The sequence below is a fragment of the Pseudonaja textilis genome, chromosome 1, assembly GCF_049901715.1.
Source record: "Pseudonaja textilis isolate UNSWEBS1 chromosome 1, rPseTex1.2, whole genome shotgun sequence".
Lineage (NCBI taxonomy): Eukaryota > Metazoa > Chordata > Lepidosauria > Squamata > Elapidae > Pseudonaja > Pseudonaja textilis.
Window position 1 is genome coordinate 151,795,797 of NC_141990.1, and position 26,881 is coordinate 151,822,677.

General features: G+C 40.8%; 1 long non-coding RNA gene across 1 annotated transcript in view; it reads right to left on the minus strand.

Annotated features, from left to right (window-relative positions):
* Positions 1-2,178: 2,178 nt before the first annotated feature.
* LOC148127870 (uncharacterized) overlaps positions 2,179-26,881 on the minus strand; it is a 117,702-nt gene continuing 92,999 nt past the window's right edge. Inside the window, exon 3 of the long non-coding RNA XR_015740657.1 lies at positions 2,179-3,055. This is a non-coding gene — a long non-coding RNA (uncharacterized LOC148127870). The remainder of the gene's footprint in view (positions 3,056-26,881) is intronic.

Sequence of the window (26,881 nt, forward strand, 5' to 3'; positions counted from 1 at the left end):
ATGTGCCTACAGTCCCTGTCCTATTGTTTCTTTTATTTTTCTTATATGTATCCATGTATTCATAACTTTGTTTTTCCTTATACCTATTATCTTGTAAGCAATTGACAAACCAAAAATAAATAAATAAATTAAAAAAACAAAGTACCAGCAAAGGTGGGAAACAAACTCCAGAGAAGTTCCAGAGACAGGAAGTCCAGTCCTGGCAAGAATGTAATAAGGGTTAATGGAGAGGCATTTTCTGTAAGCGACACCAGAATGTTTCCTTCCTGCCTTCCTTACAGGATTAGGCCAGTAATTTCTTCTAACAACCAGTTCTCCAAACTGCTTAGAATGTTAATAACCAGTTATAGCGAATAGGTGCGAGCTGGTAGAATCTCACCCCTGACTTTGGTGATGTACATGCCTAATTGGAGAAACTGATTTATGGCACATCCAGAGGGGAGGGAGGAAGCAGGGTCACAGATGACTGTAATTACACATGCCATAACTGGCTTCATACAGGTCATGCCAATATGCCTCCTAATGAACTATTTGAAGTTTGGCTCAAGGCTTATGATTTAATTGTACTTTTAGGACTTTTTAAAAAAAGATATGAATGATCTATTTTGGATAATCAAAATGGGGTAATATAAACTAACAAAATGTTTTTGTTTTCTCAGAGTATAATATTCATAGGAAATTTTATATTTATCTTCCATTGATATTCCCACTGTTGCATATCAGTTGTCCTTTTAAATTTTGCATCCATTCAATCATACAATTTTTGGCTTCTTTACTTTGATGTTGACAAAGTCGTTCTTGGGATCTGTTGAAACCCCTCTCTCAGCTTAGCAGTCACATCCTTGAGTGCTCCTACCACTACTGGGATCCCTGCGGCTTTTATTTTCCACATCTGGAATGCGTAATGATTAGAGCACAGCCTTTGACACAGAAGACCAGGGTTCAAATCCTGACTGGTACCTCCCTTAATAGTAGGGGTCTTTGGGCAAAGACCCTAATGATGGAACTGCCTAACCCAGACAATGAAATTGACACAAAGTAAGAAAATCATGCTGGCTTGGACATCACCTGGATTAACATGTAAGAGGTCAGGGAACCGGGACAATACATATGAAAATTCAGTCAAGTCTCTGAGTTTCCAGCTTGTTATTGTAATTTCTTTTGAATACTTGTTATCGAAAGATATTGAAACCAGTGATGTGTTCCAAGGAAAGAAATATCAAAAGATTCATCTTTGTTTTATTAAAAATTAATTCATGTAACCTATGCAAATTATTCTCTCTCCAATGTTCAAATATTTTGCATGTTTACCTTATGAAAATAAATATTTAATACCGAAGCTGCTTCTTCTATATTTATTAGATATTATTAGTATAGTGCTTATAATTAATTTCTTAAAGCTGGAAGAGATCTGTATCAAATAAAGATATTTATGTAAGCCTTTGGGGAGTCTTTCAAATGAGGCAAACTTCTAGTCCTATTGCAATATGATCCAATCTGCAATGAAAGTAAGATAACTATCTTGATAATACATATTTGATAACTACATATTCTCAATGATTAGAGAGATCACTACCATAGAGGAGGTCAAGTTTTAACTTTAGTTCCAGGGAGCATTCCTCACCGTGCAGTTTAAAAGAAGGAATTGCCTTGTAGTATTTGCAGTCTGTGTGGAATTTTAATTTTGTGGGATTGGCTAGGAACTGGATGTTTCTTGGGTATCAACTAGTGATTAGGAATGGTGTTAGTTCTATTGGTCTGCCTTATCAGTCTTGTATATGGTTAGAACCCATATTTTACTGGATTCCAACCACACGGGGTGGTAAAAGATCATATCTGGTTCATTTATTCTGATGACTACTTTATTTTAGTGCAGGGCTTCCAGGAATTCTCTGGTACTTCTACTGTGTTGTCATTATTCCCATATTTTTCAGTTGAATGTTCATAACCATACACAGTGACTTTGCAGAATTAAATCCTCTAATTGGTGCAAAAGTTGTTTTTCTTCTTCAGATCAATTTCATGTAATAATTTACATGTTGCTTTTGTTAATCCAATGTTTTGATCATGAACTATATTGCTATAGATGGCCCATTACTAATTCTAAAAAAAATTGAATGGGTAACTGTAAGTACAACTCAACAATTCATTCCTAAAATTTTATTTCCTTGCTCTATGTATCATTCCAATCATTCTAATATCAGTAAAAATAAAGAAGAGACAGGACAAATTTGTCATTTTATAATACATTTGGGAGATAAAAATCAATTTACAATCAACTTGTAAACACTTCTAAACACTATCCATGTGAGAAAATCTAAGCTGCAATTCATCTTCATCTTCCTCAATGTCACAACTATAAAAGATTATTCCAAATCATTAAAAACTTTATCTTCATTAAGAAAAACCATAGATGCTTTCTTATTTTTTATAATTAGCAGAGGCATTCAAGACATATTTTATATTCTCTTTTACAGTCAAATTCAGACTGATCAGGGCAAATTAGTTCAGTTAGAAACCTATTTTGTCTTCTTTCAATTCTTAATCTTCGTTTTAATTTGAAGACATATGAAAACAGATACCAAGACACTAAATTATGCCACCCAGGATTTATCTGTAATTAAAAATAACAATACCACACCATGGGCACAGCATCCCACACAAAACTGCAAAAGTCAGTGGATGTGGCTCTCGTGAGAGTCATTTGCTCTGTGATGTTCCAAATATCTTTCTTGGTCCTTGTAGAATAATCCACTTCTGTTTGGGCCTGGAATCATATGAATACATACTTGAGACTAAAATCTCTGTTAAATATAGTGGGATAAACTCAGAGATAGGAACAGACAAATGGTTTGAAAGAGATCCTTTGGGACAAATAGAAGCATATATGAAGTACCTCTTTAAATCATTAAAACGTCCACGTGTGGAAACAGCTGGAGGTAGTTTCTGAAGTACCATGGAAGAAAGAGATGCTTCATCCGCACCTTGCACAACCTTAAGCGACTCTTTTTGATGACTTCCACAATCCTACTCAGCAAGCAGTTCTGCTTTCCCACTAGAGATGAGTTAGAAAAAACCAACAATGTGGGTGAAGTGTGAACCATGCCTTCAATCACCATCGAAATCAATGTCACTTAGAAAGGCAGACATTGGCTGAAACACAGACTTTCATTTCTGTAATTGTATATTATTATATTTTTGCTCATAGTCCTGAAGTTCAATGTAGTTTTCTACTTCACTGAAACCAAAAAATATATACCCCTTATTTCTGTCTAACATCCAATATTATTTAAATGTGGGGCGATATCAAATTGTTGCCTTCTTTCCAGCTTTTAGCCTCCTTAGAAACAGATCACTTCAAGGCTTCCCATGCAATGTTATAAGCATTCCCCTAACATAACATTATGAAGCTGGTCAGACCTTGGTTTTTTACAGTGTTTTATGTTACAACCCAATTAAACTCTTACAGTGCCCTTGCATGTACTTAGAGTCTAGAATTTCACTAAACACACTGAATGCTTTATTTGGGGGGACCTTTGTGACACTGCCTAAGCAGTTTTAAGCAGGCTGAAAAATATGTTTCCAGTCAATCTCGCTCTTGAGAGATACATTATACACCATTGGCTAGTGCAGAGTCATAAACCATCATCTTTCCTGATTGCAAGATGCAGGCGGTTATTATACCAATAACTGCCCACAGCTACAGAATTTAGCAGGGAAAAAAAAGACAATTATTCCCAGTATTTCACAGAGCCCTACTCTAACAAATTATATGAAGATTAACTAATGGCAGCTGCAGTCACTGGATAGTTAGTGAAATTGGGCATGACGCGTCTGCCTGATGCTGTCTATTCTTAGAGAAGGTTCTTTGCCAGCCTTTGGTACAAGGTATATTTTTTTTTCTAAAATCAGACTGGATGTTGAGTCTTTCCCTTGCCTGGAACAGAATGGTTGCCCAAATCTACCATTAACAACGTTTCCAAACATTTAGAAGTAAATCTAATATATTCCTGCCTTTTTGCTAAGAAAGAAAATCCAGTGTGCATAATCATGTGAAGGAAATATCTTTCCCAGTCTAAAATATCATGACGGATTAAGAACTGGTTTAGTCCCTTTCAGGGGGGAGTGGGCCATCCATCAGCCTAGAAGGAAATGCTCTATCATCTCTTGAACTATGGCGGTCTTCAATGCTTGGCTAATTTCATGAATGGGCATCAAGATTTGGTGCCATCATTTCCTAAAAGAAAGAGGAGGAAGGCTCTAGAGCAGTAGGAAAAGGGCAACATTTACCTTTAACAGAATAACAGAGTTAGAAGGGACCTTAGAGGTCTTCTAATCCAACCCCTTGCTTAAGCAGGAGACCCTGTACCATTTCAGACGAATAATTGTCTAATCTCTTCTTTAAAAACCCCTGTGTTGGAGCACCCACAACTTCTGTAGACAAGTTATTCCATTGATTAATTGTTCTCACTGTCAGGAAATTTTTCCTTAGTTCTAGGTTGCTCCTCTCCATGCTTCTACTTTTTTTTTAATACAAAAAAAAGGGGTCCTTTATTCTGCTTTTTATCCTGCTTTGAGGAAGAGGAACAGCTTATCCGTGCCAATTCTGTTCAGATCTCAAGTAACGTGTCAGGAACCAGAGCATGCTCTGAGCTACTTGGAACTCCTTAGAAGATCGATGGTATACTTAAAATACAGAAATACATCCTCATGTTTCAAGCAGGTATGTCACATTCTGAAAAAGAGGAATCTTCACCAATGCAAATAATAAAAGGGTTTGGGGGTTTGATTATAGTTACTCTGAGCTTGACAGGTTCATTTCCACCATCTTTTAAAATAAAAAAAAGGCGATCAGATTGAAGACACCATCCAACAGAGACTCAACGGGGAATGGAGAATATGATGACTAGCTTTAGGGTTTGACTCAGCCTTTCATCTTTCTGAGGTTGGCAAAATGAGAACCAAGATTGTTGGAAACAATATGCTGACTCTGTAAACTGCTTAGAGAGGGCTATAAAAGTATTGTGGAGCTGTATCTAAGTGCTGTTGCTATTGCTATGTATAATGCTACTGAAGAAAAAGCAGGTTCTGGAACTACGTAATGTGTTGCTTGCCGTTGCTACAAAATCTGGGGTTCTGCAGGAATAGGTGGGTTTATTTTTTAGCTACATGGTGACAGTCTTATGTTCTCTGAAAGGACAATGAGTAAGAACTTGGTCAGGCCAGACTTTCCATTCCCAAACAAAATCCCAGCTACTGACATTTGCCTAATGATCTCTCCTCCCCATCTGTCATTTCTTGAACACCTCATTCAGATGCCAGGCATTTCTGATATTATCCATGTAGCTAAAAACATCATCTTTTCATATAAACGGACTTAATTAAGTGAAGGGGGGAGAAAGAGTAACATCCTTCCTTCCTTTGAGCAATAGGAGCCCACCTGTACCAAGAGTGGTCTGAAACTTCACATGCTACCTTCTCAAAGAAGATGTTTCCCCATGACCACCCAGCAAAAGCTCTGCATCCCTCCCTAGGAATTTGTTCTTTGTGGCTTTACGCTGGGTCTAGAGGCATGATAATTTTCCCCTGTTGTTTCAGGGTGAATGACTCCCCAGCCCTCAAAATAAAGGTTTGGGGTTTTTTTTTGCACAAGTCTCAGCGCAGAAGAATCTGGTGTTTGTCTCTTGCCATGCTAGGTTGCAGTATCCAAATAGGACTGTCAAAAGAAATGAGTTTTTCCTTGACTAGTTCTATCATTCTTACAAGAAAGTAAGTCCCTGGACCTATTTTCTTAACTGCAAATGTTCAGTTTTAGAGAGGAAGATGGACAGACTGCATCCCTTGCCTTTGTTTCCTCTCACTTGCAATATTAATGTCCAGCATTTATGTTTGGATAGCTTGTTCATTGACTCCAACTCAATGGTGTTTAGCAGGTTATAAGAATGCCATCTGAAAACAAACCCCAATCCTCTTTTTTCTCATTTCCAGAGCCCCTCTACTTACAGTGGCTAAATTTGGTGATGTGATTGACTGCCATTTTGAAGAAAGAATCATAAAAAAACTTGTAGCACAGACTCCTTTAAAAAAATGTAATGAAAAGCACTTTGCCAAATGTTGTAGTTGAGCAATGAGAGGCTAGACCAGGGCATGGATGCAACAAGACTTTATTGTAACAATAAAGGACTGAACGTGTTAGCCCTGCCTGGAGCAGGCTCACAGCGATCAGCGGCTGGCCGGACCCTGTAGCTAGCTTTTATAGCCGGCCGACGAGGGAGGCCAGCCAATGAGGGGCAGCAAATGCCCCCGCAGCATGAACGGACCTGGGTGGGGACTTTGGCAAGTTCCAGGGACATAACACCCCTTCCCCCCAGATGCGAACACGCATAGTCATTTAAATAAGCGGGCGGTCTGTGCTGGCGCCCCGAGCGTCGTAACTCCAGTGAGTTACCAAGTGTCTCAGAGTTCAAGGAACCCGGTGGGGTTGGTGATGGGGTGCAGCCTCGTCTGCTGGTTCAGGTGGCGGACCCATCGGGCAGTCCCGGTCTACTGCCTGCTCCCCTGGTCCGGGTGGTGGTGGCGAAGAGGTTCTGGTATGGTCTTCGATGAGAGTTTGGTGCGGCACCTGGGGTCGACCTGAGCCCACGATCCGGCACTGGCGAAGGTACCCTGTCGTTTCCTTAGCTGGTCCAGGTGTCTTCTCCAGATGCGGCCATCATCCAGCTGGACTCGGTACGACCTGGGACCAGTGATGGCTACTATCACTCCTGGAATCCACAGTGGGTCTCCGGCATAGTTCCTTGCAAAGACATGTTCCTGCAAGACAAAATCTCTGACCCCCGTCGTTGAAGCGAGAGGGGTGTCTGGGCAATAGTGAGGGTGGAGCCTATCCAACACAGTTCTTAGGCGTCTACCCATCAGAAGTTCAGCAGGGGATTTGTTGGTGACCATGCAAGGGGTTGAGTGTTGGCTTAGCAAGAAGCGGGAGAGTCTGTGATGCCAATCTTCTTTGCTGAATCTGGCTAACGCTTCTTTTGTGGATCTAACGGCTCTCTCCGCCAGTCCGTTGCTGGCAGGATGGAAGGGGGCCGTGAAGATGTGTCGGATGCCAAGATTTGTGGCGAAACGGCTAAATTCTGTTGAGGCAAACTGGGGGCCATTATCCGAAACTATGGTATCTGGTAGCCCGTGTGTTACGAATAGGCGGGTTAGAGCCTTGGTAACTGCTTGTGTGGTGGTCGTGGATAGTTGGGCCACATCGATCCATTTAGAGTAAGAATCCACGACCACCAAGAAGGTCTTGCCGTGTATTGGACCCGCTAAGTCAATGTGCAGCCTTGACCAAGGCGCGTTGGCGCTCTCCCACTTTGTGGGGGTGGTGACTGGAGGGGATGGTCTGGATTCCTGACAGGGTTGGCATGAGCTTACCCACTTGACGATGTCGTCGTCCAAGCCAGGCCACCAGACGTAGCTCCGCGCCAACGCCTTCATCCGGACGATGCCCGGGTGGCCCTCGTGGTAGTGCCTCTAAGACTGGTGTGCGCAGTGAGGCCGGAATGACAACCCGGTGCCCCACAACAGGCAGCCCTGTATGCTAGACAGTTCCTGTTGACGGGTCTTAAAAGGTGTGAATTCAGCTGCGAGGTTAGAGCCCGGCCACCCCCTCCTTACCCAGTCCAGTACCTGGGCGATGGTTTTGTCCGTCTTGGATTTGGTGGCGATGTCGAGGGCGGTGACAGGAAGGTCGATCTCAGTGACATCGAAGATGGCATGGACCGGTGCCAGGTCTTCCGCTGGAGCTGGCAGGGGGCAGCGGCTGATTGCGTCTGCGTGGCTTAATGTTTTTCCTGGGCGGTGGATGAGCTTGTACGAATACGCTGCCAGGAACAAGGTCCACCTCGTCATTCTGGGAGACAACACTTGGGGAGTCTGTTTGTCTCCAGAAAGAAGACCCAGGAGAGGCTTGTGGTCCGTGATTAGCTCGAAGTTGTGGCCAAACAGGAATTCATGAAATTTCTTAACCGCGGCCACTGCGGCTAAAGCCTCCTTGTCGATTTGACTGTAGTTACGCTCTGTTGCTGAGAGCGTTCTGGAAAAGAAGGCGATTGGTGCCTCGGAGCCGTTGGGTAGTCTATGGCTTAATACGGCGCCAATCCCAAAAGGGGATGCATCCACGGCTAGTACCAATGGAAGGTGTGGGTCAAATTGAATAAGGACCGCGTCTGATGTGAGCAGTGATTTGACTGTGCGAAAAGCGGTGTCTTCCTTGTGTCCCCAGTACCAAGGTGCTTTTTTATCTAAGAGCCTGTGTAAAGGCTCTGCTACTGATGGTTTGTGAGGTAGAAATGATGCATAAAAGTTCAATAATCCCAAAAAGGCTTGTAGCTCGGCTTTAGTGGTTGGCGTGGGTGCCTCATGAATTGCCTTGACCTTGGATTCTAGGGGGTGAATGCCTGAGGCGTCAATTCTATAGCCCAGAAAGTCCACCTGTCTAGTGGCAATGGCACATTTCTCCTTTTTTAATTTGAGGCCATGCTGTCTGAACCTGTCTAACACTGCTCTGACTCTCTGGAAGAGTTGGGGTCTGTCCCTGGCCGAGACCAATATGTCGTCGAAGTAGGGTACTACGCCAGGGAGGCCCTGTAGTATACGCTCCATGAGGGATTGGAAGATGCCCGGGGCAACACTTACGCCAAACTGGAGACGCTTGCACCGGAAGGCACCCCTGTGGGTCACAATGGTCTGCAGTTCGGCTGTTTGGTTGTCAACAGGAACTGTTGATATGCTTGTGACATGTCCAATTTGGCAAAAATGTTGCCAGGCTCAAAGGTATGCAATAAATGTTGAATGACCGGGACTGGGTACGCGCTAACTTGTAGAAAGCGGTTGATTGTTGTTCTGTAATCTGAACAAATTCTCAGGCTGCCATCCTTTTTAAGGGGTGTGACAATTGGCGTCTCCCATTTGGCGAAGTCTGTCGGCTCAATGACCCCTTGCTTTAATAATTTATCGAGTTCTGCGTCCAGTTTAGGCCGAATGGCGAATGGGACTCACGCGGTTTCAGCCGGACTGGAACTGCTTGGGGTCAACTGCAAATGAGATGGGGGTACCATTATAACACCCCTAACTCATCGCTGAATACGTCTGAGTAGTCAGTGAATAAGGAGTCAGTGTCAGAAGCTGAGACAGCATGGACTCCTGTTAACCCTAGGCCGAGGTAGGGGAACCAATCAAGCCCCAGAAGACTGGGGAGGTTGCCGTTAACTACCACTAGAGGCAGGTGGCCTTTGAAAGCTTTAAAATTAACAAGGAACTTGCCTTTGCCGAGTACTGGAATGTCTTTTCCCTGATAGTCCCTCAAGGAGATCTGGCACTTCTGGAGCTGGTTTCTGGATAGTCTGGGCTGGATTTTCTTGAGGGTGCTCCAAGAGATGATTGAGAGCGCTGACCCGTGTGTCAACCTCCATACGACAAGGTTTACCTTCTAATAAAATGGAGAGTGTTATTTTACTAATAGAGTGACAGGTGTGGTTAGCATGGTAGCAAGTGTGACAATTTAGTACTTGCCTTTGGGGCCCAGAATGGGAAAAGGAAGGAACCTTTTGTGCTGAGTTGTGCGCGGCCTGGCAGACTCTAGCGATGTGGCCTTTTTGTGGCAATGGTTACAGATGGCACCCTTGAATTTGCACGTAGCTCTCGAGTGAGGTCCGCCACAGGATAGGCACAGGATGATGTGTTTGGGTGCACTGTTGGTTTCTTGCCTGGCTCCTGCCTGTGGTTGTTTGGCATGGGTGAGGCGGTGGATGTCTGTTTGATCGTTGGGATCGTCTTCATTGACTACCTCTTCTGAATGAATGGTGGCACAGCTTTGCTTGGGAATGGGACCTTGAATTTCGGTGGCTGACTGGGTTGCCAGCTCTGCTGCCAAGGCTTCCTCGACGGCCTGGGAGAGGTTGAGGTCCTTCCTGGCGAGCAGTCGCCTTTGGAGGTGAAGGTCTTTGACCCCGCAGACGAGCTGGTCGAGGAGCATGTCATCTAGATAGTTCCCGAACCCGCAGTGGAGGGCTGCAGTCCTCAAGGCGGCCATATATTGGTTGACGGTTTCCTTTTCCGCTTGCTTCCTCATCCGGAAGGTGAAATGCCTCGCGATTTGTGATGGTCTGGGGGAGTAATGATTGGTGAGAATCTCTAGCAATTCTGCCCAGGGGATATTCTTTAACTCATGTGGAGCAACGAGTGCTGTGGCGGTATCAAAAATGACGGCTCCGCAATAACTGAGGAAGAATGACTTTTTTCTGTGCTCCCCAGCATCAGCCAGACCAATAGCGTCGATGTAGTGGTTAAAACGATTCTTGTATGACTCCCACTTTTCTTCTTCCGGCTTGAACGGTGGGAAGGCTGGGTTGGAGTTCATGATGAGGACTTCTGCAAGTTATGCTGTTGTGAAATCTCTCTGGGACAACAAAATGGCACTATGTGCTCTTGTCAGGCTAGTGACTACAGCTTTGGAGAGGCTCCACAGAACCTCTCTGCTCTCTCTCTGGGCTACAATTGTGGCTAAGCTGCAACGGCTATTGGCAGCGTTTTGAAATTCGCGCTCCTGGAGAGCGTAGGCGTAATGGCTTGCCGCCTCTGATAGCGCCTTCGAATTTCGCGCCTGCGTAACGCGTCAGTGACTCGAATAACAGCACCGCCAGTATTCCGGCAAGAAATCCAAACGACAGCCGCTTTGAATTTCGCGCTTCTTTGTGTTGAGCGGCTGCGGCTCGCAGCGCTTCACTTTCCCCCTGTAGCTGGCTAACCAAGCGGCTACAGACGCTTATTACTTTCGCTTTTGCTGACCGAGCTCTCCGGCGGCGCGGCTGCAGCTCAGCGGTTTTAGTGATTTCAGCTGTTGCGGATTGCCTCTGGTAGCCATCCCATCCTTGTCGCCAGTGTTGTAGTTGAGCAATGAGAGGCTAGACCAGGGCATGGATGCAACAAGACTTTATTGTAACAATAAAGGACTGAACGTGTTAGCCCTGCCTGGAGCAGGCTCACAGCGATCAGCGGCTGGCCGGACCCTGCAGCTGGCTTTTATAGCCGGCCGACGAGGGAGGCCAGCCAATGAGGGGCAGCAAACGCCCCCGCAGCATGAACGGACCTGGGTGGGGACTTTGGCAAGTTCCAGGGACATAACACCAAACATCAGGCCTAAAACATATATCAGGACTGCGTGTTTGCTGAAATACCCCACTTTCTGTAGTCCTTTGGCTCTTGATAAGCTTCATAGTAACTGAATTGAGTTCACGGCCTGGATGGAAAGACAAAAGGCACCAATTCTATACCAGAAGATGAAGAATCTGAAAGGGGCTATGCAAAAGATTATATTCATTGGTTGTGGGTGCTCTCTGGCAGAATAGTGTTCCTGCACTATCAGTGATTGTGATTGTGAGTGTGCTCCTTTGGTTGTCAACCACCATATTTTCTCAGTCAGACTGATTTGGTAAAAGCTGATCCAAGCTTGGCTTGATATCTCTTTACATTATAGCATGTATTCCTTATGAGGCTGCAAGTTTAAAGGAATAGTGTATGTTATAGTCCTCAAAGCTTTGAATGGCCAAAGCATCAACTGTTCTGTTTTGCTACAAATATGTCCAATGATCTGCAAGAGAGACATTTTTGAGAATAGCATTGTCCATTATCGGACATGCGGGAAAGAACTTCTTTCTATCTTTCTCTAGTGGTGGAAGGCTCTTTTTACAGTTTCAACTGGCCCCTGCTTTCTTAATTTTATAGGAAATAAAGACCCATCTTATTTATTTGTCCTTCTAGATGATAAAAGATATGAAATGGAAGGATGCTTATAGTTCATCAAGCAAAGCCTCCTGCTCAATACAGAGATCTATTAAACTACTCCCATACATCCAAATAGACCTCATTTAAAAATCTCTATTGAGAGTGAGTCCACCAGACCAATAGGTTCATCACTCTTATCATCAAGGATTTCCTTCTAATATTCATCCTGACTCTCTTTTTGTTACAACCTGATGCTTGTCAGGATCTCAGTTTCAACAGAGCTCAGTTCCACATCCTTTATCCATGCTAGTCTTCAAGATACATGTAGACTGCTATCATATTCCCCCTTAGATTTCTTTTTTGCAAACACAAGTGCTTTTATATTGTCTACATCTGAACATAAGTTCTCCCGAACAATATAGACCATGTTTTCAGCGTGTTGTGTCATATGTAAGCCACCACAGAGGGGTGACAAGCTTCTTTTCTTCTCCAAGGACATCTCTCAGAAGTGTCTACTCACTTTTTACAACCTACTTAATTTGCACATTCAGGTCAGAGGAAACCTGTTTTACCAGTGTATGCTACACTGCTGGTGGACAGATTCACGCATTCTGGGTTCCGTTTGCTTCTTCCTAAGCCACGTTTAATGAGCCCAGCAACCATTAAGTTTAGTTGTGCTACAAGAATACACTGTTCTTGTTCGTGTAGAGTGTAACACTCTAATGTGTTACATAATTAGTCAAATTATGTGTCTGAAGACGTATTAGCCCCAGTAATTCATTCAGGCAAGTGGGCCCCTTCTCTGTGTACACTAACACATTTCCAAAGTTCTTACAACAGCACTATCTCATTTTCTACTCTTTTGAGCTTTGAAATTCATGCGCAAATGAACTGATACCTTTCTTTGGTGGTGGTGATACAATGTAACAATATTAATTCCATGTGACGCAATCTAGCATCCGCTTTAAAAAGACGTAATACACGTATACTCACCACATTCCTATTCTTTTCCACTTGTGAAGGCAATAGGGACATGGTGAGTATAAGTATATTCCAATTAATATACTTAATTGTGGGTATTAATCATAAACACTATGATATAACTTTAAGTTTAAAATGAAAATTCCAGTCTAAAGCCTACCCATGTTTACAAAGATGAACAAAGTATGGTTCAGTATTTGGAACTTATTGCTGAGTAAATTACACATAGAATTAAGTTTCTTTTTTAATTTTATTTTGAATATATTACATGACTTCTCAGTGCACACAAGATATGCCAATTGACAGCCATTTTTTTTTTTTTTTTTGAATAACAGATCTGGATCAACAAAGTCCAGGACCATCACTAGATGGCAGCAAAGAGATACTTTTCTGTCTCCGTTTGCTGTCATCAAGTGATCATCTGGAATTTTGCAGCCCAAATCTGGAGGCCTTAATTTCATGAAATCAGATTTCAAAGTAGGCTTATGTTATTGCGTTGCTCAAGGGAGGGATTCTTATCAGTGAACATTTCCCTTTTGTCACATGCATTACACTCTTTATTGATGTTTGCAGCAGCGGTACTCCTTGATTTCTGAGAAAGGTTCATTGCCTATAGGCTGTAAAGGAGATAAACATCTTACAACCCTCTTTTTAATTACTCAAAGACACCAAACATTGGAAAAATCCCCCAGTCACTTCCGATCTGCTTGGAGCTGGTTTCATAGCTAAGCATGTCAACTCTGGGGGAAATGAATCCCAGTGCTACTAGAGTTGTCATAACACATTTTGGCTCTTTCCCTTGGAATGCTCCTTAAGAGAAAGAAAGTTAATTTCAATGCCTTTATTTTAATCCCGATCCTTAGAAATGCATATATCCATGTTCATTTCTAAAGATTAACATAGTGATGGATGGATGTAAATATAAGATAGATAGATGATAGATAGATAGATAGATAGATAGATAGATAGATAGATAGATAGATAGATAGAATGATAGATGGATGGATGGGATGGATGGATGGATGGATGGATGGATGGATGGATGGATGGATGGATGGATGGATGCATGGATGCATGGATGCATGGATGCATGGATGCATGGATGATAGATAGATAGATAGATAGATAGATAGATAGATAGATAGATAGATGGATGGACGCATGGATGCATGGATGCATGGATGGATAGATAGATAGATAGATAGATAGATAGATAGATAGATAGATAGATAGATAGATAGATTATTAGATAGATAGATGATAGATGATAGATGGATAGATAGATAGATAGATAGATGGATGGATGCATGGATATAGATAGATAGATAGATAGATAGATAGATAGATAGATAGATAGATAGATAGATGTTTGATAGATGATCGATGGATAGGATAGGAAGGAAGAGATAATAGACAGACAGACAGACAGACAGACAGACAGACAGACAGACAGATGATAGTGTTTTGAAGTGGGGTGGTGGTGGGAGATAATACATTACTGTGGTCCCAAGCGAAGTGGTTTATGGAAGACCCTTCACTTCTTATAGAAAAGGCTTTGGCAGAAAGTCATCTGAATAAAGAAAATGGGGATTGGCATTTTTGTTTCCTGTCATGCCATGAGATAGTAAGAAAAACTAAAACTGTGGATCCTACCTGATATCTGAACTGTTCTAATTAAAGCTGGGCTGCTGAGTCCAGGAGACTGATTTTATTGTCTTTATTAAATGTGGCCACAAAGGTGCTTTTTCAAGAGGCAACTGAACTTTCTTAGTTTTTTTTTTCCTTGGAAACGTTTCCCTTTTCATCCAGGAAGGTTCTTCAGTTCTAACATTTTTCAAGAAAAAAAAACCAAAGGAAGTCCAGTTGCCTCTTGAAAAAGCACCTTTAGGAGAACTATGACCTGGATGCTAAGAAGCCCCATAGACACCCTGACTGTTGCCCGTTTTCCTCATAAGCCTGGTGCACATGAATGCCCAAAGCAAGCAGAGGTTTCCACCAAATGAAGAAACATGCATCATAACACTGCATGCAAGTGGTGCTCATTATGTATTTGTGATGTCACAACTCCAATACAAAAGGGGCAGAGTTTGTATCACCATATGCATTTTGCCATTTGCCCTCCTTCTTCAAGGATGCCCATACAGCCATTTCTTTGCATCTATATTTAAAAAATATTCTGACTGTAAAATAAGATCAAAGGCCAATATATTTGTTTAAATTTAAATAAATAAAGTTAAGTACTTAACCACCAGCAGCAGCCAAAAAGGGTATGCAACTTTGACACATATTAGAGAAAGCAAGTTTCTCTTATCATGAGAATTCAAAGAAGCATGTCCTACCTCGCATACAAACACATACATACACACCAACAGATGGAAAACATTTGAAGGAATCACAAAGCACATGTATGTACATTAATATAAGAAATATGTCATAATTTTAATATTTATTCGGGTGATAATAAAAGGAGCCATTTAATTCCAGACCAGGAGTACAACGTCACTGGAAATGGACCTCAAATCAGGATGTTTCCAGGTGAGTCAATATTCTGCATGAATATTTCCAGTATTTATCATCATTAGCCCTAATTATGGGTATCTGTGTAAGAAACACTGCTGCATGATTTTGTTGGCAACTAGTAAAACAGGAAAACTTTCCCCTAGGACATGGGGGAAATGTTTCTCCCATTCAGAGAGCTGGGGTGGGCATGGTCTGCACATAACACATCCAGCCCATGGCCGCCAGTGTCAACTAAAAAAAGAAATACTTCTTTGTTCTTTTTAGTTGCCAGCAGAAAGGGAGTGGGGGAAAGTAGTGCATTTCTGAAATACTTCAGATAATTTCTAGGCAGCCCAAAGCTGTCGGCGTGCAAGAACATTACTGGAGAGCATGACTGATGACTCTTGGCTATGGATGTGTCCCATTGGAGAATATACATCCAGGGGGTGCGGGGAAAACCAAGGTCAAGGGGGAAATGAATGATGTATTTTAGTATCGGCTGCACCCAGATAACGCTCACATGGCCACTCCTAATAAAACATTTTTTTTTACTCTGAGAGATGCGGCTAGAGACTTATGATTTGAATTGGGGTGGATTTGTTGGAGCCCTGACGGCCAGTTTGACACCCCTGCCCTCAGACAATTCTTTTTATCTTATTAAAAAAGTGAATAAGCAATTTGTTTATGGAACATAACAACCTACATGGGAGAAATCTCTGTGGTGTGGTCAAAAGCTCTATATTACTAAGATTGAATTGGGGAAGTGAAAGTACAAGCTGGAAATCAAATGTACCATCTGTGGTTAATCATATGGAAAGGCCTCAATTCTATGTTAATTTTCCCTCTTTTCTTTAAGAGCTGGGGAGGACTTCAGCTGAAAGAGGTCTTGCTGGATTCTCAATTTGGGTCATGTCAAATCTCTTCTGACATTGTGTTGATTAGAATTATCCTCAATATCAATTCTAAGCAACACAACAGGAAAAATTATATAAACCACATTACTCTTTGTTCAATAAATGCTGGAATCAATTTTTTTTTTTTGCAAGACTTTAAATGATTAATTTCTCACCCTGAACCAAAGAAGCCATACTGATGTTCTCCAGTATTACAGATGGAAAGTATAAAATGAAGCAAGATGGATTAGCACAGGCAGCTCTCCATTGAAAAAGGAAAATATGGAGAAGCAAACCAAGGGTTAAAGGCCTTTTGAGCTGGGAGGCACTTTAGATTTTGTCTATCTGTGACATAATCGTAATCTGGTGTTACTGTGTGTGAGTTGCATGGTTACATATATTTGTTTCATAGATAAATAATAAATAAAAACAATCTAATTTCAAAAGAAATGTCTGAGAAGTACAGGTAGTTCTTGACTTTCAAGCACAACTGAGCACAAAATTTCTGTTGTTAAGTGAGACATTTGTTAAGTGGGTTTTGCCCCATTTTATGATCATTCCTGCCACAGTTGTTAAGTGAATCCCTGCAGGTGATAAGTTACTAACCCGCTTGTTAAACAAATCTGGCTTCCCCATTGATTTTGCTTGTCAGAAGGTCGCAAAAAGTGATCACATGACCCTAGGACACTGCAATGGCCACAAATAAGAACCAGTTGCCAAGCATCTGAATTTTGATCATATGATTACAGGGATGCTGCAAAGGTCATAACTCTGAAAAAGTGTCATAAATCACTTTTTTCTAGTGCCGTTGTAACTTTGAACAGTCACTGAATGAACTGTTATAAGTCAAGGACTACCTGTGCCAACTTGCAGACACAAGCCTGTGCCTCGTTTTTCATATATAGCCAATCTAATAATGCACAATTGTCTTTCCAGTCTTACTACCTGGTTCATTCCTGAGCCTTTAGGCCAGAGGTGGTATCCAGCAGGTTCTGACCAGTTCTGAAGAACCAGTAGGGGAAATTTTGAGTAGTTCGGAGAACCTCTGACTGGCCCTGTCCCCATCTATTCTCTGCCTCCCAAGTCCCAGCTGATCGGCTGGGTCTTCTTTTGTTGCCCTGCACAGGAGATCAGAGCTGGAAAGCAGATTAATGGTATCCTTCCACTGCCACGCCCACCAAGCCACGCCCACCAAGCCATGCCCATGAATGTGCAGGCCTCTTTCACTCAGGCAAGGTCAATGTTCACAATGCCACCTTCAGAAAAGAACCGGGTAAAAATGGAATTCTTGGAAAAGTAACAAGGTCACTTAAGAGAACATGGCATTCAACTCAACTCTACCAAAAAATATTAGATGGCCCTCTAGATCTCTGGAGGAATATTCTAATGATAAAGGAATCAAAAGTGGAAGTAAGTCTACAAGGGTATTGTTACATCTGGCGGAAACAAATCAAGTCAACTCTCTCTACTTAAGACACCCACCAATAAAATGAAGCCTTGACAAATAGTTACATTCATCCTGTTGAAAGAATAGTAAAAAAAATTAATAATTGGCACAAAATATAAAATCAAAGCAATACTATTGAAATATTAAGTCTAAGATTTAAAATCTGTAAACCCATGGAGTGATGAATCAGAATAATAAATAAGCCAAGCTAAAATTTTAAATCATGTCACCCAAATCTATGCATAAACAACTTTTAATATTACTATTGTGCTCATAGGGATTATAATCATGTAGTATAGAGTAGAAAAGTATATAAATGAGTGATTATAACTTAAAAGTCTAAAGAGTTAAATAGTCTAATTGGAACAATGGATTTGGTTAGTAACAACAACAAAGCTTGGATAATGGATGTGGCAGTGCCTGGAGATAGCAGAACAGAAGAGAAAGAACTGAAGAAGGTCTGAACAAAAAGACCTACAAATAGAAATAGAATGACTATGGCAAAGGCAAACAAGGGTAGTACTAAAAGTAACAGGCACCTTGGATGCAATCCGAAAACAACTGAAGCACCACTTGAACCATAGGCATTTACAAATTTGCCATCAGTCAATTGCAGAAGGCTGCTTTACTTGGAACAGCTTCCATCCTGCGACGATATCTGGAATGCTGTCAGGCATCCAGATTCACCTATCCCAGGTCCTTGGTAAGACCCAATAGGTAGACAAATATGCCAAACCCAGTCTGAACATCTGGCTGATTATGCGGTGATTCATAACAACAACAACAACTCAGCATGGAATTTACAATTAGTAGTAGTGTGAAAAACAATATATAAGTACTTGAATAGTTTGATTTATTCTGATAATAACATAATGTGTTTAGCAAGCATCACAATCTTAAGTTTGGAGGAACTGCCTTTGTACATTTCTTCTTGACAACACTCAGCAATAAAATAAGCATCTTATTTTATTTACATATTTATTAAATTTTTATGCCATCCATCTCACAATCCAAAGTATGAAGAATGTAAACCAAACACTCCATTTCAGATCATACCAACTGCTGTCTGAGGGCCTCAACAACTTGCCATCACTGATGATAGCATGAGTTGTGCTTTGTATCAGGAGAATATCAAATCATCTAACACCTGTAGCACAAGGGGACCATGAAGCAAGACCTTGACCGCAAATGCACAAGCAGAAGAGAATGGGCGAAGAGGAATAAATCTATGTTTTGGAATTGCCAGGCTAAATTCCAGAACTAAATCCCTTAAACATATTGTGGTTGGATCAGAAATGAACATTTCTTGCTAGAAACCTTTCAACTGTTAGGAAGTTGAAGCAGTTTGTCCTGGAGGAATGGGGCAAAATGGTTAGGAAAGGACAAGAGACATTGATTACTTATTGCAGGCAACATCTGTTTGCAGTGATTGCAACTGAAAGTGTTAAATCAATTGTTTAATCTAATGAGAGTTATTACTCTTCCACATTGGCACAAAGTGTGGTAGATGACTTAGTTTATGGAATAAATGAAACAAGCACCAAATGTTGATGTTATTTGTTCAGTCAGGTTCCCTTTATGTAAGACTCTCATGAAGCTTTAAGTTGCAAAGATATGCAAAAATTTAGAAAATCCAACAGGGATTGTTTTTCCCCACAGATTTTACTTACTTACTTACTTACTTACTTACTTACTTACTTACTTACTTCGTTAGGGCTCATCCACACTGCTCCATATTATTGCCAAATCCCTCCACCTGCTTGAGCAGGAGACCTTATACCATTTTTTTAAATAAATTGTTATCCAATCTCTTCTTGAAAATCTGCAATGATGGGGCACTCACAATTTCTAGAGGAAGCCATTCCATTGATTAATTGTTTTTACTGTAAGGATTTTTTTTCTTTAGTTCTATGTTGGATTTCTCTTTAATAATCTTCCACCCATTATTTCATGTCCTGTCCTCAGGTGCTGTAAAAAATAGGTTGGCCCTCTCTTCTCTGTGACAGCTCCTCAAATATTGAAAGACTGCTATTATGTCATTTTTAGTCCTCCTCTTTCTTAGCGTAGACATAGTTAATTCCTATAACCATTCATTGCACAGATTAGTCTCTAATCCCCTAATCATCAATGTTAATCTTCTCTGCATCCTTTCTATAGTGTCAACAGTTTTTATATATTGTGATAACCACAGCTGGGCACAGTATTCCAAGTGTGGTCTCACCAGTGCAGTGTAAAGTGGTGCTGTCACTTCATGTGATGTTGACAGCATCCCTCTGTTGATATATCCTAGAACTGCATTGGCTTTTTTGGTAGTTACGGCATACCGCTGGCTCATATTTAAGTGGTGATCCACTAGGACACTTACATTTCTCTCACAGTCATTTGGTCAGCATTCCAAAGCTTGACTTATGAACAGCTCCTGCATTAACAAATTCATGCCACACAGACAAGAAAAAATAAATTGTTACCTCGTTTCCCTAAAGCAGGGGTGTCGTACTCGATTTCATTGAAGGCCACAGCAGGGTGGTGTTTAACCTCGAAGGCCAGGGTGGGTGTGGCCAGAATGGGTGTGGCCAGCTTGATGTCACTTGTGTCGGGAGCGTCTATGGTGGCCCAAGTGCTCTGACAGTGAAAATGGGCTCCCGAGCTCCGTTTTCAGCTGCAACTGCCTCCTGCAAGCTCAGAAGGACCGCACACAGCCCTCCCAAGCTCTGTTTCTGCTGGTAGAGGTATTGTGGTGCTGGTCCTTTGCTGCTTCCAGGGTGGCCCCACAGGCCAGATCCAGGTACCCACAGGCTGGCTCCGGCCCCTGGGCCTTGAGTTTGACACCACTGTTCTAAAGTATACAAACATTTTATAAAAACTTGGAGCTGTGGGTGTGAGGGGAAAGCTGATTCCATCAAGACATTGCTTTCCCTTTATGTTAGGAAATTTCTATGATGGCACCTTGGTAACCAGGCTGATTTTTCCAAAGTAGTTTTAATTTTAAAAAAGAAAAGAAAAAAATGATATAAAATACCTTTTGGCCACCTCCTGCCAGTGTGCATTGTTGGTTTGGAATGCATTCTTTTTGCCTTCTGTTTTTCTAGGATAGATTTAAATCTCAATACTGTGAATTCATAAGCATAAGGCTATCAAGAGCTGTTATCTCCCAAGGTTTAGATCATTGTTTTGTTTCAAGAATGAAGAGAGAGCAAGCTGAAAAGAAACCTCCTCTCCAAATGAGAATTGCTTTGATAACTTATGATTAGGAACCAGGAGAATGTCTGCCCAAATGTGTATTGCTTTTAAGAAGCAAGGCTGCAATCAAGAGTGGGGAGGATGACAAACATTGGATGGGGAGAGACTTCAAGCTTTCACTCAAAACTCAACTTTATTAACTTTACCTAATTAAACAGAATTGTGCCAGTATTTCATTTTTTATGCTTCAACTGCCAGCTCTTTTCTATGAATCTGGCATGCTGAATTGGATCAGCTATCCTCATGACCTCTGAAGTGCAATGAATGGAACTGGGTATTACGTATTGTTCTCCTTTGCTTGACTGCCCATCTCTGCTGGATCTGTAGCCTGATCTGTGTATCTCAAAAAGCAATGGTGTTTCTGCTCAACATGCCAACCTAGCTACCTGCCTCTTTCCCCCGGCTTCTGTGTTTTGCTGGGTCCACTTCCTGCAGTCTCTCAACTCTGAGAATGTTTGCAGCAACACAAGGCTGTCAGCTGGTTCTTAGCAACTTTAGCATCTAAGTTGCAGTGTGATTACTAAGGAGAGGAGCAAAGTCCTTACAGTGAGTCAGGCTTGTGTAAATGCCTAAAAACTATAACCGTCAGATATTCGTATTTTCTATATTATGCTTTATTATGCCACACAACCAAACAAGGCTCTAAGTGATTTACAAAATAAGACAAACATTGGAATAGAAACAATGACTTTAAGGGCTCCCAGAAACTAAGCAACAGATCTTTCCTTTGAGGAGATAACTTTATCAACCAGTTATATGACCCTCATGATACCCTGCAAAACTCAAGGACCTGGCAAGGCAAATTAATTGACATTCTTCAGTGCTGCTCCCAGGAGTGACCAAGTTTGCCAGTGTGTTATGCCAAATATGCTAATCCAAGAAAGCGGGTGGGAAAATAAAAAAAAATACTTTTGAAACACTCTGGAAGGTTTTTTTATTATTATTATTTTAAAGCTGGGATATGACAATTGCCTTGTGAGACTACAGCACCTTCCGTTTCTTATCCATGCAATCTCTGCCTTAAAAGAGAGGTAGAGGAGGATATTTCAAAAAAATTACCGCAGTAAAGAAGCTATCTGGGGAAAACTTGGCAGGCTCCTGTCCTAAAAGGTTTCCTGTGCCTGCTATTTCCATTCTAATCTGCCACAAATCAAAGCAGCTGCAGCATCTTGATGTTTCCTCATTATAGCATATGGTCAGGATTTTTTTTGTTTTATAATGTCGTTTCCTTTTCTTTTTTTAAATCAAATCTCAAATCTTGAAGCCACCCAAAATTGGATCAGGTCAGATTGCCTCCAAATCCTGAAGTACAAAATCATATTGAATCATGTCAGTTCCAGCCTCAAATTTCCATTTTGGACTGGTTGAGGGGTAATTTGCATAGGTCTACTAATTATAGCCTTGCTCCTCTGAATGCCCCTTCACACTCCCAGGCAAAATTATAATTGAAACCCAAGGAAATGTTTGAACTATTCTTACCCTGCATGGTTTGCTATGTCATGTGGAATGCTATTCCTCCTTTAGCTGCATACATTCAACATTTGTATATACTTCTGAAAATTTAAAGAGAGGAAATAAATAAACATCTGTGTTTTATAATGTATTCATTGTGTAAACATTGGCAACTCTGGAATCTATCTATGCTTGCCCTTTGGATTAAATAAACCGAAGCCTTTCACTCTGATGCCTGGTTTGTTGCTAATGTAGAATATTCTCACAAAACAGCCCAGTCTCATGCAATTCATTGTGCACATTCAGGCTCTGGTTGCAGATTTCAGTTTTGAAAAACATTCTGATTTATCCAGGTGCTTTGAAGAAACCAGAAAATCTCATTTTAAAAATGTTTAATGTTACTAGGATGTATATGTGCAGATGAAAGACTGAGGCCACTGTTTGCCCAGAAAGTTTTCTTGGCATAATGTACCATGCCCTCCTTCATTGGTATAAGGGTCATTTAAAAAGAATTACATTTTGTACTCTTTAAGTTAAAATAACCTTTCGATTTCTTCCAGCTATACCGTTTTGTGCATTAGCCTAGTTTCCCCAAATGTATACACTTTCAAATGGTAGGTTGGCTAGGTCAGGCTGTGACTCACATCCATAATAAAGGAAAAAATATTATGACAAAAATTAACATTTTTATTAGAGCATAAGCGGTGACAGATCAGAAGTAAATTCTGATCTTTATCACAATAAAGTCACAAAACTATTAGGCAGGAAACCCTACACTAAGGGTCTTCAAATTTGGCGAGTTTAAGACTTGTGGACTTCAACTTCCAGAACTCGTGAGCTAACAAGACTGGAGGAGGAATTCTGGGAGTCGAAGTCCACAAGTCTTAAAGCTGTCAAGTTTGAAGACCCCTGCCCTATACCATTTCAGACAACTGGTTTTTGACTAGTTTGTTGTCATCTTGTCCTATAATTCTGTTTGTACTTCAGGAAAGGAAAAAGGTTCATCGTTTTCCTGGGGGCCTTAGAAATATCTGGACTTTTAAGCAGGGGTGGGATTCAAATTTTTTAACAACCAGTTCTGTGGGCGTGGCTTAGTTGGTGGGCGTGGCTTGGTGAGCATGTTATTGGCTGGTCGTGGCCAACTCAATATCACTCACATTGAGGCATGCATCTCCTTGCCTGGCCTCTCATGACTGTGGGGATGCTGCAACAGTCATAAGTGTGAAAAATGATCATAAGTCATTTTTTACAGTGCCATTGTAACTTTGAATGGTCACTCCACACAAGCAAAGTACCAGCAAAGGAGGGGAAAAAACTCCAGAGAAGTTCCTGAGAGAGGAAGTCTAGTCCTGCCAAGAATGTAATAAGGGTTAACGGAGAGGCAGTTTCTGTAAGCAACACCAGAATGTTTCCTTCCTGCCTTCCTTACAGGATTAAGCCAGTAATTTCTTCTAACAACCGGTTCTCCAAACTGCTTAGAATGTTAACAACCAGTTCTAGCGAATAGGTGCGAACCTGTAGAATCCCACCCCTGCTTTTAAGTCCTAGAATTTTTAGCCCCTGCTGAAAATGTTGGGAGCTAATCCATACATTTGGAGGGCTTTTAGAGTAGGGAAGCCTGATCTACAATGAGCTGGGATTAGTATTCAACAAGTGTCCTTGAAGGAGGGTGGGGGGGAATTAAAAGGCAACTATATTTGTTGATTTACACCAATATTAAACTTATACAAAATGCTTTGCAATCCCTATTTATATTCATAAGGATGCTGCAAAGCAGATTATTAATATATGCATTTTATAGGGGTCTTTCTTCATATGGACATTTCAACTCAGGCCTGGTTGCTTCATTCTCAGGATCTCTCTATTCTTTAAAAAAAATCAGCACTAATAAAGAAAAAAAACCCTACTCATTCTGCAGGAGGCATAGAAAATTTATAAGAAGAGAGATATAATGGAAGAAATTGTTTATTTGTTTGTTTGCTTTTATAAAGCCCATTCGGGAGGAACATCAGTATATCTACCATACATCAGTTATCTAGCTTACACCAGTTAAGTTGATGCTGTGGTTGTCCTTTGTTAGAAATTAATGTGCGCAATAAAGTTTTACATTTTTCATATGTTTTGAAGTATGTGGGCTATAATTCTTTTGACTGCATAATTACTTTTTTGCACAGAAGAAAAATGAGATGCTTAGTCCTTCGTAAATAACTCTCCAAGAAAACTCAGAACAACAGTTTTTTGCTTATTTTATCATGGCAAACTTAACACATAAATATTTCTTTGGAAAAATCTTCGGGTGCGTGTTTATCTGCAGATATGTTATTTTTTAAAAAAAATTGCAGTTCTTCTATATAATTTTTCCTAGAGAAAAGAAAAGAAAAAGCTTACAGGGATCACATACAAGAAAAAGTGCATTTCTGATAACGAAAAAACAAAATCCAAGAGAAGATGTCTTAGGGGGCATTTTTACTTGCCCATTGTTTGCAGTAAGCTACAGAAGCAACTCTGCTTACGCTTCCATAGTTGGTTTATTCTGTGGAAAGAAAGGAAAGAGCTTTTTCTAAGGTGTGGTGGGGAGGGGGAATTAAAAACCATCAATGTCAAATCCTGTTCCCATTTTTAGGGTCAAGTCTTACCATTTGGGTATTTTTGACTCTCTGGGATAGCCTTCAGATTGATTGCAATGGCTATTGAGCTTTTATCTTGCCTTCTTTTTTTTTTAATCAGGGCATTACATTTTGTCTTTTGTTTCATAGCTTTTACTTTTCGTACTTCCTTATCTTGTTCTTTCACAGCTTAAATTTCAGGGTTATTCTCATGTAAAGCAAGTCCTGAATCTAATAGCTAAGATCTCTCTTCTACAGAGAACTTGTTATTGAACATGATATAGGATTTTGCTGTACGTAAAGAGGTAATTTAACCCCCTAATTTCAGTAAGATTTCTGGTCAGATAGTCCCAAAATGTCTGCAAGCTAAGCAGATTGAAAGCATAGGCAAAGTCCTTTATACATACGTCTCCTTTCAACATTATCTGTGCTAAAAATTGATGCTAAAGATATTTATTGTGTATAAATATCTGCCTATATTTTCAAATAGCAATTTTATTTTTCTACAACAATAGGACCAGTTCATCGAAGAAGAAAACAAATCAGATAAAAAATGAATCTAGAAAATAATGTGTTAGAATTTTAGATATTGAACAAATTAGAATATATTACAAACAATGACAACATGACCCAGCAATGATTCCACTCAAATAAAAGGATTTTTTTTTAAAAAAAGGTTTCTTTGTAGTATTAAAGCTGCCTCAAAATATTTCCTATTGAAATAAGTCTTTTCAGTTTTCGACAAGGTAATATACTTGCTTCCCATTATGGAGAACTTACCTATTTTGCTGCTGACTCACAGAACCTAAATATGTCCTAGCGTGAGTTATCATTCCATTGTATCTTCTTGCTATCTTAACATTGTCTTTTTTGTAATAGACAAACTGGAGAGACAATTTGGTCTAATGATTCAGGTACCAGGCAAGAAACCGGGGGAGTGTGAGTTCCAGTACCCCCTTAGGCATGAAAGCTAGTGAATGATCTTGAGCCAGTCACTTTCTTTCAGCCCAACTCACCTCACAGGGTTGTTATTGTGGGGAACAATAGGAGGAAGAATATGTTTGCCACCTTCAGTTATGTTCACAAATGATAAAGGTGGTATATAAATAAGGGTGTAACATACATGACAATCTTGGGTGAATCTAAAATTCAGTTCTCCATGGGGCAATAAGTCCTTGTCCGAACAGTATCACTTCAGATTGCAAAATGAAGAATCACACACATGTTGCCTCCATTAAGCACAGGAATTTCTCAGGCAGAATGATGGACATGAGATCTTCTCAGTATCTAGCACAGTTTCCTGAATCAAGAAATTATTTATTATGGAGACCTATTTGATCAAGTGAATCCTTATTGTCCACCCAAAGGGCTAAAGCCCAGACACAGTCTTACTATTTGAGGAAGAACAACTTTAACCATTGTGAGGAATCACTTGAGGAAATAAACAGGTACTCTACACCTTGACTCACACATACTGTTTAAATGTTCCTCAAAGTCATTACCCCAGTAGGCAAGTAGAAAGGGGATCCCCTCATATAGCCCTTCCCTTGATGAGTAGAATTATCAGAGAAGCCATAGAGATTGAAAAAAGACCAGAAAGCATGAATAGAAGAGATGATTCCACCAGACTGTCAATCATATGGAAGCCTGCACTCACAAACAAAAAAACCCCCACACCACAAGCCAGGCAAACACCTGGGCATAGACAGATCCCCCCTGATACCTCCAGCTCAAACACACCCCAACCAGGCACCCAGATGAAACCTAGCTTCCTAACTAATGATAGCCGTCCATTTACCGGGAGCCAAGCTGCACTAAAGGCCTCCAATAAAGTAACACAATGTTGCCAGCCAATCAAGATACAAAAAGAGCCAAAAAACAGACAGAAGATATTAGAAACACCAATCAAGCAGAACACAGCAAACTCCAAGACCAATAAACACAGACCAAGACTCCCAACCAATCAGGATGAAGAAAAAAACATTCTG